The sequence below is a fragment of the Amia ocellicauda genome, chromosome 12 (assembly GCF_036373705.1).
Source record: "Amia ocellicauda isolate fAmiCal2 chromosome 12, fAmiCal2.hap1, whole genome shotgun sequence".
Classification (NCBI taxonomy): domain Eukaryota; kingdom Metazoa; phylum Chordata; class Actinopteri; order Amiiformes; family Amiidae; genus Amia; species Amia ocellicauda.
In genome coordinates this window covers 40,146,583-40,158,229 of record NC_089861.1, presented here as the reverse complement: position 1 = coordinate 40,158,229, position 11,647 = coordinate 40,146,583, and the positions used below count along the sequence as shown (strand labels likewise).

General features: G+C 44.1%; 1 non-coding gene across 1 annotated transcript; it reads left to right on the top strand.

Moving 5' to 3' along the window:
- Positions 1-11,217: 11,217 nt before the first annotated feature.
- trnai-aau (transfer RNA isoleucine (anticodon AAU)) lies at positions 11,218-11,291 on the top strand. The gene has a single exon. It is a non-coding gene; the product is annotated as a tRNA-Ile (tRNA).
- The last annotated feature ends 356 nt before the right edge of the window (positions 11,292-11,647 follow it).

The following is an 11,647-nucleotide window of genomic DNA, read 5'->3' as shown; positions in this document are numbered from 1 at the left end:
CTGTAGTCATCTTAGTTCAACGCGGGCTCTCCTTAACTGCGTGTCACACGGGTCCCGTTCACTTTGCACCTAGAACAGTCTCTTCTAAAAAAAAACTTGAAAAGATACACAATTCCAGGCCAGTGTTCAAAAACAAAGTTCATTGTTTTCATATAAAAAACATGTTTATTTCCTCTGCACACTACACAGCTCCAATTTGCACACTCAACTAATCATGGCGACTACTCTTCCCGAACTACAGCCCACCCTTTTTCTCGAGAAAGCTACATTCCGATTGGACAGCAGGTTAGGCGATTCAGTAATTCAGTTGGTTTGCGAAGCCATCCATTACATTAGACCTCTCTGGTGTTCTTAATGTAACAATACCGTATTCTGAACAAAGTAGTATCCCTTACAGTATCCCCCCTGTTGAAAACCTGCTGAATTAATACAGGTTATATATCAAAACATTCAAGGCAATTTCAGGATACCTTTTAAGGGGTCTGTGATCTATAATGACAATACACTGCATATTTTTTGTAAATACCCTTCTATTAAGCTTACTGGAAGTGTACCCTTGTTATATCTCTAGGAGCGTCTCACAACAGGGGAATCCTCCCTCTCTTGCTCTAGATCATCCAAGGGTTCTGGTTCCTGCCCATCTAGAATTCCCTCTGTGTGTTTGTGACTCTACACACAGAGACGCACTGTTCTGTACTGGGGCTTCTATATAGCTAACCATAGAGACACACTGGTCTATACTGGGATTAGGTAACCATAGAGACACACTGTTCTATACTGGGGCTTCTACATAGGTAACCATAGAGACACTGTTCTATACTGGGGCTTCTACATAGGTAACCATTAGTAATATTACGTATTAGTCCTTTTATTCCCTGGAAGATAGCACTTCACAGCATTTGATCATGCTTCTTGTGTTACTAATACTTGTATTATTGATTGATTTCCCCCTTGCTCCCTTTCCCGTAACCCTTGACTGTGACCTTACATCTTGACAGCACTTAGCTTTTACGTTCCAGGATGTATGACCTAACTTACTGTACTTACCTGTGTAAATTGGAAGTTGTAAAATGTATTATATTTTGAATTGCTTTGTACAATGTAAATTTGTATTTGTAATATTTGATGCCTTAACTGTATTCTTGCAATTTGTATAGCACTGGATAAGGGCATCTGCCAAGAAATAATAATAATAATAATAATAATAATAATAATAATAATAATAATAATAATAATAATAGCCATAGAGACACACTTGTCTGTACTGGGACAAGGTAACCATAGAGACACTGGTCTATACTGAACTGATGCTGGTCATGAAATGTACCCTGTGATGAGGTGTGCGTGATGGTAAAGCAGTAGCTCTTTTGGAGTATCAGGGCTCATAGTGTTGCATTTTTGCGGAGTTCTTCAACACAGGTTTGTATTTCACTATCATGTTTACTTTAAATAGCTCAGAGAAATGTCCTTTATTTAGAGCTTCTCTGAGACCCCTGATTGGAATTCACTGCTTTGTGCAGTACATCAGAATGTCAGTCACAGCTTTAATCACAATTCCTCTCAAATAAGCCTTCCTGGAATCCCGATTTAACCGATTAAAAATGTTTCTGTGTGGCTTTGTCTGTAACCTTCGGATGGACAGTACCAATTGCTTGATTCATGTTTTGAACGGCTCTGATTCAAATGCTTAAAATCTTTAAAACCATTTTTAGTGAATGTTTCTTCGGTGTGGGAATCAGAACAAATGCCTGCATATCTACAGATAATTGCATTTCTGGCTATGCTGTATTCCATCCAGCGATACTTCTCATACCACCGCTGTGATGAAAAACTTTGGGATTTAACACAAATTAAAGCAAATGCCTGCAATTTTGGCCGTGTAGGTGACTCATCTATTCCTTATAAATCCGAGGGACAGTAAAATGTTTCCTTACCGAATTCAACACTGGCCTGTGGATGCAAAGCAGTGCTTATATTGGTTTCTTCCGATGCAGTTGGTGATTTATCAGGTTGTGTAATGTGCTGTTCTGATAGTTCTCTTCTCGTCTTTTGAAATAATTCAACAAATAATTTTGTTTCACCATTTGTAGGAACTCCGTTCACAACTACATTTGTTCAGTTGTCATGGTGTGATGCACTACGTAAAAAAACATTTACCACAGCCAGTTATAACCTGCTTGTGCATAACTTAGCCAAAATGTAACCATTAGACTTGAAAAGAACCAGCCCCCATGCTTTGGAATAAAGCCTGTGATTTTCCGAAACACGTTATTGCTTCAGAATCTTGTATTTATAATGTTTTTTTAACACGCGGGAGAAATTTTACACTCTCTGATTGGGTGGACCTGAGAGGTAAGTAGGTGGGCCATGGCCCAACCAGGCCCACCCAGGCCCACCCATGGCTACGCTCCTGTTGTGGCCCAGGTGCTTATTTGACACCCAGACTTACGGCCCACTGATTAATTTAGGTTGCCTTTATTAAAGAGTCTAAAGACGGCTGTCCGGTTCTGAACTTGGACCTGAAGTATTGTGTAGTATAAGTATCGCGTGTCTTCAAAGCATGCAGGGAAAATGTACAATGACTCGAGATTGTCACCCTTGAACTCCCTCACTACTTTTGTTCTCTGAAAGTAGCTGATAGAAACTTGCACACAACTAGTTATTCAGAGATAACATTACCACTTTAAACGATTTTTCAATTGGGCTATAGTGGCTGTTATAATGGGGTTTTAGATTTCCTAACATTGACTGGGAAAGCCCAGTTGAGACTACAGAAGCAGTAGTAGAAATGTTTTAGAGGGCAAACGACTGCTTTCTACCTCAATTAGTCAGGGAACCAACCAGAGAGAGCACATGCTATTTGATATTTTCAAACGACCAATGGTGAACTGCAGTCACAATATGGTTAGCTTTGAGGCATACTTTCACAAAACAAGGACCTACACTCAGTTGAGCCTCTTACTAAAAATGAAGCCACATTTCTTCAAATCATAAATGTAACCGCTACACTGTAAAAATTATTTGTTGACGCAACGTGACTTAGTCAAGTCATCTTGTTGCTTTGACTCAGTTTAGCAAACATGAAGTGTTAAGTTCACTCACTGTTGAAATAACATGCAGTAAATTGAGCCAACGTACTCTATCAATTAATAAGCATTTAGAATTTTTAGTTAAGTCAACTGAAAAACATATTAATTGAACTTAATTTTTCAAGTTTTCACAACTATAAACCAAGTCTAATTGACAAAATAGTCATTCTTCCTCAACTTTCATTACTTACAGTGAGGGAAAAAAGTATTTGATCCCCTGCTGATTTTGTACGTTTGCCCACTGACAAAGAAATGATCAGTCTATAATTTTAATGGTAGGTGTATTTTAACAGTGAGAGACAGAATAACAACAAAAAAATCCAGAAAAACTCATTTCAAAAAAGTTATAAATTGATTTGCATGTTAATTAGGGAAAGAAGTATTTGATCTCCTATCAATCAGCAAGATTTCTGGCTCCCAGGTGTCTTTTATACAGGTAATGAGCTGACATTAGGAGCGCTCCTAAATCTCAGCTCGTTACCTGTATAAAAGACACCTGTCCACAGAAGCAATCAATCAATCAGATTCCAAACTCTCCACCATGGCAAAGACCAAAGAGCTGTCCAAGGATGTCAGGGACAAGATTGTAGACCTACACAAGGCTGGAATGGGCTACAAGACCATCGCCAAGCAGCTTGGTGAGAAGGTGACAACAGTTGGTGCGATTATTCGCAAATGGAAGAAACACAAAATAACTGTCAGTCTTCCTCGGTCTGGGGCTCCATGCAAGATCTCACCTCGTGGAGTTTCAATGATCATGAGAACGGTGAGGAATCAGCCCAGAACTACACGGGAGGATCTTGTTAATGATCTCAAGGCAGCTGGGACCATAGTCACCAAGAAAACAATCGGTAGCACACTACGCCATGAAGGACTGAAATCCTGCAGCGCCCGCAAGATCCCCCTTCTCAAGAAAGCACATGTACAGGCCCATCTAAAGTTTGCCAATGAACATCTGAATGATTCAGAGGAGAACTGGGTGAAAGTGTTGTGGTCAGATGAGACCAAAATCGAGCTCTTTGGCATCAACTCAACTCGCCGTGTTTGGAGGAGGAGCAATGCTGCCTATGACCTCAAGAACACCATCCCCACCATCAAACATGGAGGTGGAAACATTATGCTTTGGGGGTGTTTTTCTGCTAAGGGGACAGGACAACTGCACCGCATCAAAGGGATAATGGACGGGGCCATGTACCGTCAAATCTTGGGTGAGAACCTCCTTCCCTCAGCCAGGGCATTGAAAATGGGTCGTGGATGGGTATTCCAGCATGACAATGACCCAAAACACACAGGAGTGGCTCAAAAAGAAGCACATTAAGGTCAAGGAGTGGCCTAGCCAGTCTCCAGACCTTAATCCCATAGAAAATCTGTGGAGGGAGCTGAAGGTTCGAGTTGCCAAACGTCAGCCTCGAAACCTTAATGACTTGGAGAGGATCTGCAAAGAGGAGTGGGACAAAATCCCTCCTGAGATGTGTGCAAACCTGGTGGCCAACTACAAGAAACGTCTGACCTCTGTGATTGCCAACAAGGGTTTTGCCACCAAGTACTAAGTCGAAGGGGTCAAATACTTATTTCCCTCATTAACATGCAAATCAATTTATAACTTTTGAAATGCATTTTTCTGGATTTTTTTGTTGTTATTCTGTCTCTCACTGCTAAAATACACCTACCATTAAAACTATAGACTGATCATTTATTTGTCAGTGGGCAAACGTACAAAATCAGCAGGGGATCAAATACTTTTTTCCCCCACTGTAAGTAATGAAAGTTGAGGAAGAATGACTATTAATTTCATTATTTGCAATCCACAAAGTCCATCTATAATCATTCAAACGCGAGCTACTTAATCTTTTCTTGCATGATCAGCAACTTTATCCCATGCTAATTAATACAAAAAAATGTTCAACTCCGGTAAAGTAGTATGTCATCATGACGTGATGGTTTTGGCACATGCGCATTACACAAAACGTTCATAGAACATATGTTTTGTGGTTACCTGAGCACGTTATTTAAAGTTTTACAATTCTGTTCAAGTTGAGGTTGTTGTAACTCATCTTATTGTGTGGTGAGACATTGCAATTTCACAGAACATGATTTTACTTGTCCAATTTCCAAAACGAGCTCTCTTCAATCTCCGTTTCAAATCCATGTTGATTTGCGGGTAATCACTGTATCCACTCAATCTTACTACAGTTATAAGAAAACACCTGTAATGCTGTACAAATGCATGTGTTTTTCAAGCACATGAAAGATTGTAGACAGGTAGAGATCGCCACTTGAGTGCCAGACTGACTCTATTGTAAAGGGAAGGCAGGATTATGTGTTATATTTGAGTTATTATGTATTTAAATGACCAGTCAAAATAACCCGATTTTGGCTATTCTAGGTAAATGTGTTTATAACTTATTTATTTTCATGTTTATGCAGCTAAAACGCTGTAGGCATGTTTAATACATATAGTTAGGAATAGTCACGAATGGGTATATGCGCAGTGTATTTTGGAACACAGTATAATTCAAATTTGAATAACCAAAACGGTCAAATTGACCGGCTCTGCGCTTGTAGTGTTAAATGTGGGTGTCATATCGTGTGCCGCACTTCCATGTGTGACGGGCCGCAGGTCGAGAACCACTGCCCTATTCAGAACAGGTTGGTCAGATAGGACCAGAACCAGTGCAGACCCAAAGAACAGAGGACGAGCGTTAGGCAGACAAACCCCAGGGCCCCAGGGCCACAGGTTAGTGCTTTCCTGGAGGTCTTTAGCTCCCCTGTATAATGGACCATTCCAGAGAGATTCCCCTTTGCAGTCAATATCATCAGCTCAGCAGTTTGCCAATACAGATCCCTGGGGAGGTGGGGGCTCAAATCCAGGACCAGGGTTAGCCACCCCTAGCATAAAGCAAAACATTACATGTGTTTAAATGGTTGAAGTCAATACAGTGATTAATGAATTGATGTATTTATTGAGGTGGCTGTGACAGAGTGGCTATAGAGACTATTGCGCTCCTTCACAGCAGCGTCTCTGTTGCTTATATTAAGTTATACTAAGGTATGCTGAGCTGACGATATTGAGGTTTTTACTAAAGAAAAAACAGATAACATGCCACAGGTTAACAACCAGTCCAGTCAAACCCTAAGAGAGATCAGGATAAATGAGGAGGAGGTAGTAAAGGGACTAGCAGAATTAAAAACAAACAAATCACCTGGGCCAGATGGTATATTTCCAACAGTACGTAAAGAAATTATGGAAATGATTGTATTAATTATTTCTAAATAGCACTGGTTTCACTGTTTTTGAATGTTTTGATGTTTTTTTTATTTGTCAAATGCATTGACCGTTATTGTTCTTTTAAATGCATCAGATTGTTTTGATAGTTTTATTTGTTTGTTGTTTTTTACATTTCAGTTAATTTGACAATTTTTTCACCATTGCATAAATTAAATAATCTAAAATGTGCTTTTTATTATTTTGTCTTCCTTTTCAAAGACAAAATCAATTACAAAACTACAATTAAAAAATATGTATTTAAGACTGAACATTAAACACTGTGCCAACAAAGCACAATAAATAAAATAAAATAAAATAGATAAATTTATATCTGGCCATCTTTGAGCCCCCCTTCTTGAATAGCCTACTGTGAAAGCCGGACACAAATAACGGGGAGAGAGAGGGAGAGTCTCCGGTTTCGGTTGTGTCCGGGCTTTATTTTGTTCAGGTATGTCAAAAAAGGGCGGAGATACAAAACAAAAACAAAATCAAAAGCAAAAGCAAAAAGTGTCCACAATCGGGGTGCTCCGGGCAGACAGGGGTAATAGACTCAGTCCACCTTCTTGTCGGTTAGCTGCTTCCGTCGGGGAGGGAGAGGGATTAAATAAACAGGGCACAGCCCACTTTATAGCGAGACACTCCTTTTCAATGGTGCTATATTTACGCTCCTGGGCGATAATTGTTTGCTTAGATAGAGGACGGGGAGTTCCTGACCCCCAACACTCTGGGACAGGACCGTGCCCACTCCAACTTCTCAGGCGTTGGTCTGTAGAATGAAAGGGAGAGAGAAGTCAAGGCATTTAAAAAAAGGGTGTTGGCAGAGGCGGTCCTTAATTGCCTGGAAAGCCACCTGGCACTGCTCCGTCCACTGGACCGTATCTGGAGCACCTTTTCGCATCAGTTCGGTCAGGGGGTAAGCCAGGGTGGCAAAGTCCGGCAGAAACTGGCGATAATACCCGGAAAACCCCAAAAACTGCCGAACTTCCTTTTTGGACTTAGGAGGCGGACAGGAGGCAATAGCGGTCACCTTGTCAACGACTGGCCGTACCTGCCCCCCTCCTAAGAGGTACCCCAGATACTTGGTCTCCCTCCTCCCAACTGTTCACTTGCCCGGGTTTTCCGTGAGCAGCGCCCAGCCGATCCAGCAACTCATCCACACGGGGCATCGGATAGGCATCAAACCTAGACACTGCATTGAGCTCCCTATAATCAACGCAGAATCTAGTGCTGCCGTCAGGCTTTGGCACCAAGACTATAGGGCTACACCATTCCGATTGTGACTTTTCAATGACTCCCAGCTCCAACATCTTCTGCACCTCTTCATTGACAGCCTACTTTTTGTAATAGGGGGTGCGATAGGGTTTGACACGCACGCAGTGGTCCAGTGCTGTGTGGATGTGGTGTTCAATGAGAGGTGTGAGCACGGGTCGGTGAGAAAAGACATGCTGGAAGCGGCACAATAAAGAGCAAACGTGCTGTTTCTGGGCGTTTGTTAAATGGGCGTTTGTTAAATTGAGTTCAGTGCGAACCTCAGAAACAGCGGCTTCAGACTCTTTATTGTGGGGGGAACTAAAAGCACCCAATGCTTCCTGCTCTCGCCACTTCTTCAGCATGTTCAGATGATAGATCTGCTTTTACCTCCGACGATCTGGGCGACACACCTCATAATCAACATCCCCTAAGCGGCGTGTGACCAAAAAGGGTCCCTGCCACTTAGCCAGCAGTTTAGATGTTGAATTTGGGAATAACACCAGTACCTTGTCCTTGGGTGAACGATCGTAACCGGGCTCTCCTGTTGTACATGCGCTGTTGTCGCTCCTGGGCCTGTAAGAGATGCAACTGTGCAAGTTTCCCCAGTGCCGATAGCCGATCTCTCAGGTCCAGGATGTGCTGTACCATAGAGGTCTGGGAGGGGGCGGTCGCCTCCCAGTCCTCCTTTATTAAGTCGAGGATGCCCCTCAGCCGCCTCCCGTACAGCAGCTCGAAGGGAGAGAAGCCAGTGGACGTCTGGGGCACCTCGCGTACAGCGAACAGCAGGGGTGGCAATAACTTGTCCCAGTCCCAAGCGTCTGTGCTCACAAACTTACAGATCATGTTCTTTAGGGTTTTATTAAAGAGCTCCACTAGGGCGTCTGTCTGGGGATGATAGATTGAGGTCCTGATGGACTTTATCCCCAGCAGCCTACAGAGGTCTCGCATCACGCGTGACATGAATGGAGAGCCCTGATCTGTCAGGATTTCCTTTGGGATCCCCACCCGAGTGAAGACCTTAAACAGCTCCTCGGCGATCCTAGTCGCTGACATTGTCCGGACACTCCGGACAGGCAGCACACCATCTTTCTACCTCCTTTTTGATGCCTGGCCAGAAGAATCGGTCCATTATCCAGCTTAAGGTCTTGTCACGACACAGGTGACCTGCCCCAGCCAAATCAGATGAGAGCCTATGATCCTTAATATTAGATAGATAGTTTTCACTAGCGAGCACCCGGCCGGGCGATGTCCAGGCTGCCCGCAACGTCACCGTGGTTTTTCCAGGGGACCACACACTGCCGGGGGAGAGAGAAAAAGAAGGAGCTAAGGAGGCAGATTTGTTTTTGGGACAGGCAAGGCGAGAAGGGGAAGTGGGTCGGGGAGAAACATGTTTAGGTGTGGTGTTTGGCAACATGCTGGTATCCAGGACAGTCAGGTCAGAGGGGGTCTTGGGAATGGAAGGGAGGGTGCCCGCCGTCGGGCATCAGAAGGTGGCATCGTCCCGGGCAATGATGGTTCTCTGCCAGCCTGGTGCCAGCCTTCAGGTTGGACGTGGGAGATGGCAGATGAACTGCTCCAAGGCCACCAGGTCGGCAACTTCCGTGGCTTGAGCCAGCGGTGGCAGGCACCGGGAGCCAGGTTCGAACCGGAGGCTTCTGAGCTTTCGGCGCTGGCCGTCCGACGTCAGACCGACCCGGTCCAGGACACTGTCCCTCAGACTTTTGTAGTCTAGGGCACTCGGGTGGCAGGGGAGCCAGGCGTACCGCCCACTCCGACTCCGGCCAGTCGCAACACCGGGCAGTGCGCTTGAAGATGGCAAGAAAAGCCTCCGGGTCATGAAGTGAGCACTGACTCCGGTGGTACTCGATCCCACAACCATTGAATGACCACTGCCCTTTTCACTAAAAGTCCAACGCGCTATCCATTGCGCCACAGAGCATGCCTACTGATGATGGGGCATCTCAGCGTGCTTGTACAAGTAGCATTTACAGATGTGTTTTTTTAATCGCTCTCTCTGATATAGAGATGAAAGGAAATGATGGGTTCTTCTTTTAGATAATACGACTCATGTTGACTTGACTGTGAGGGAAAGTTTTTGTCAGGCACACTGTCTGTGTGTTTGTCTGTCTATCCGTGGCTGTCTGTGTGTCTGTGGCAGTCTGTGGCTGGACCGATGGGGCTGATTGGAAACATCTTCGACCTGGGTTTCTCTTCATCACAGATACATCTTTCGCTGCCCACATGCCCGAATTGCTTTTCAGCTGGATCACAGCCTCGCCCCAGGTGGGCAAAACCTCCAAAAGTGGTACAAACTCATCCACGTATTCCAGTGTTTCCGAGAAAGCTTGGCATAGTGAGTGAGAAAGTCAACCCTGACAGTGTGGCGACAGATGAGAAGCCACGGAATTGATGCACTCTGTGATGTCATAGAAGTCAGCTGTGAGAGAGTTCTGAGATGTCATCGCTGAACTGGCAGTGAAGGGAGAGGGAGAGGAAGGCAAAGCATGTACATGGCTTCTCTCGCTGACTGGGCAAGATTGGATTAATGAGAGAGTGCAAGGACGGAAATGCAGTTGTTTTCTCGAAGAGTGTAGAAGAGTTTTCTGGTCTCCTGATGGAGGCGTAGGTTCAAATACCACTTCTGACAGACTGATTTATAGCATGACCAATGCTAGGAAGTGCAAAAGTGTTCTTTTATTTTCTGACACTAAGCTGTTGGTCACCTCGACTCGGTTGCATAAGTGTTGAAAGTCACGGATTCCCGCAATTCTGTGGCCGCATTCTCAAGGCTATCTTCTATAATACACCTCTCAAAAAAATAAGGGAACAAGTAATCATCACAGCATAATACCAAGTCAGTTACAGTTCAGGCATATTAATCTGTACAGTTAGGAAGCCTAAGCGGTTGTGAATCACTGTCTCTTGTTTTGGTGCAAATGAAAGTGACAGCAGGTGCACCGGAGATAGGCAACAGCAAGACAACCCCAAAAAGGGAATGGTTTTGCAGGTGGTGGCCACAGACGATTGCTCTCTCTTTATCCTTCCTGACTGATTCTTCTCTAGTTTTGCCTTTTGCTAGTGTCCTTGTCACTACTGGAATTATGAGGTGCTCCCTGCAGCCCATTCAGGTTGCACAGGTAGTCCAGCTCCTCCAGTATGGCACATCCATACGTGCCGTCTGAAGAAAGTTTGCTGTGTCTCCCAGTACAGTCTCAAAAGCATGGAGGTGGGAGAGTTACGAATTATGCAATGTACGGTGAAGATCTTGAGGTTTCCTAGATTTTGATCACGGAGATCCGATGTGTGATTTAAGTGTTCCCGCAGTTTTCTTGATCAGTATATAATCTCGCGGTGGACGTATACATCCTCTCAGAATGGCCGAGTGGTCTAATTTGCCAGACTTAAGGTGTTGTTCCCTTGAAGAGTGTAGAAGGGTTTTCTGGTCTCCTGATGGAGGTGTGGCTTCAAATCCCACTCCTGACAGATTGATTTATAGCATCACCAATGCTAGGAATTGCAAAAGTGTTCTTTTCACACTTGTGTGTAATGCATTTTGCAGCCAAATTACATAAACATGAGGAAATGCCTGGCAGAGAGACTACTTTTGATGGCCGGTTAGCTCAGTTGGTTAGAGCGTGGTGCTAATAACGCCAAGGTCTTGGGTTCGATCCCCACATCGGCCAAGACCGATCTTAGGTGCTCATCTGTCTAGTTGGAGTCCTGTTTTTTGAATGTTTGACATGAAACTCCCTGAAGGCAAGCGTAGTAGTGCACTTAAGCAGTGGTAGGATCCACAAGACATCATCAAGCCGTGTCAAAGTCGGCCATCTACATGCACACGGGAAAATGTCCTTTCGCCGCTTTGCTTTTCTCAGAACACTTCATTTGCATTCTGTCCTCTGATAGTTTCACCTCGTGGGCTCCTGCCAATTCCTTATTACACAGACTTGGAGAGGGAAGCAATGCCAGTGGCTTCAAGAATCAACGCAAGTTTCATGAATGGCACATCTAAGCCATGGTGCCAACCAGACATTGAGCT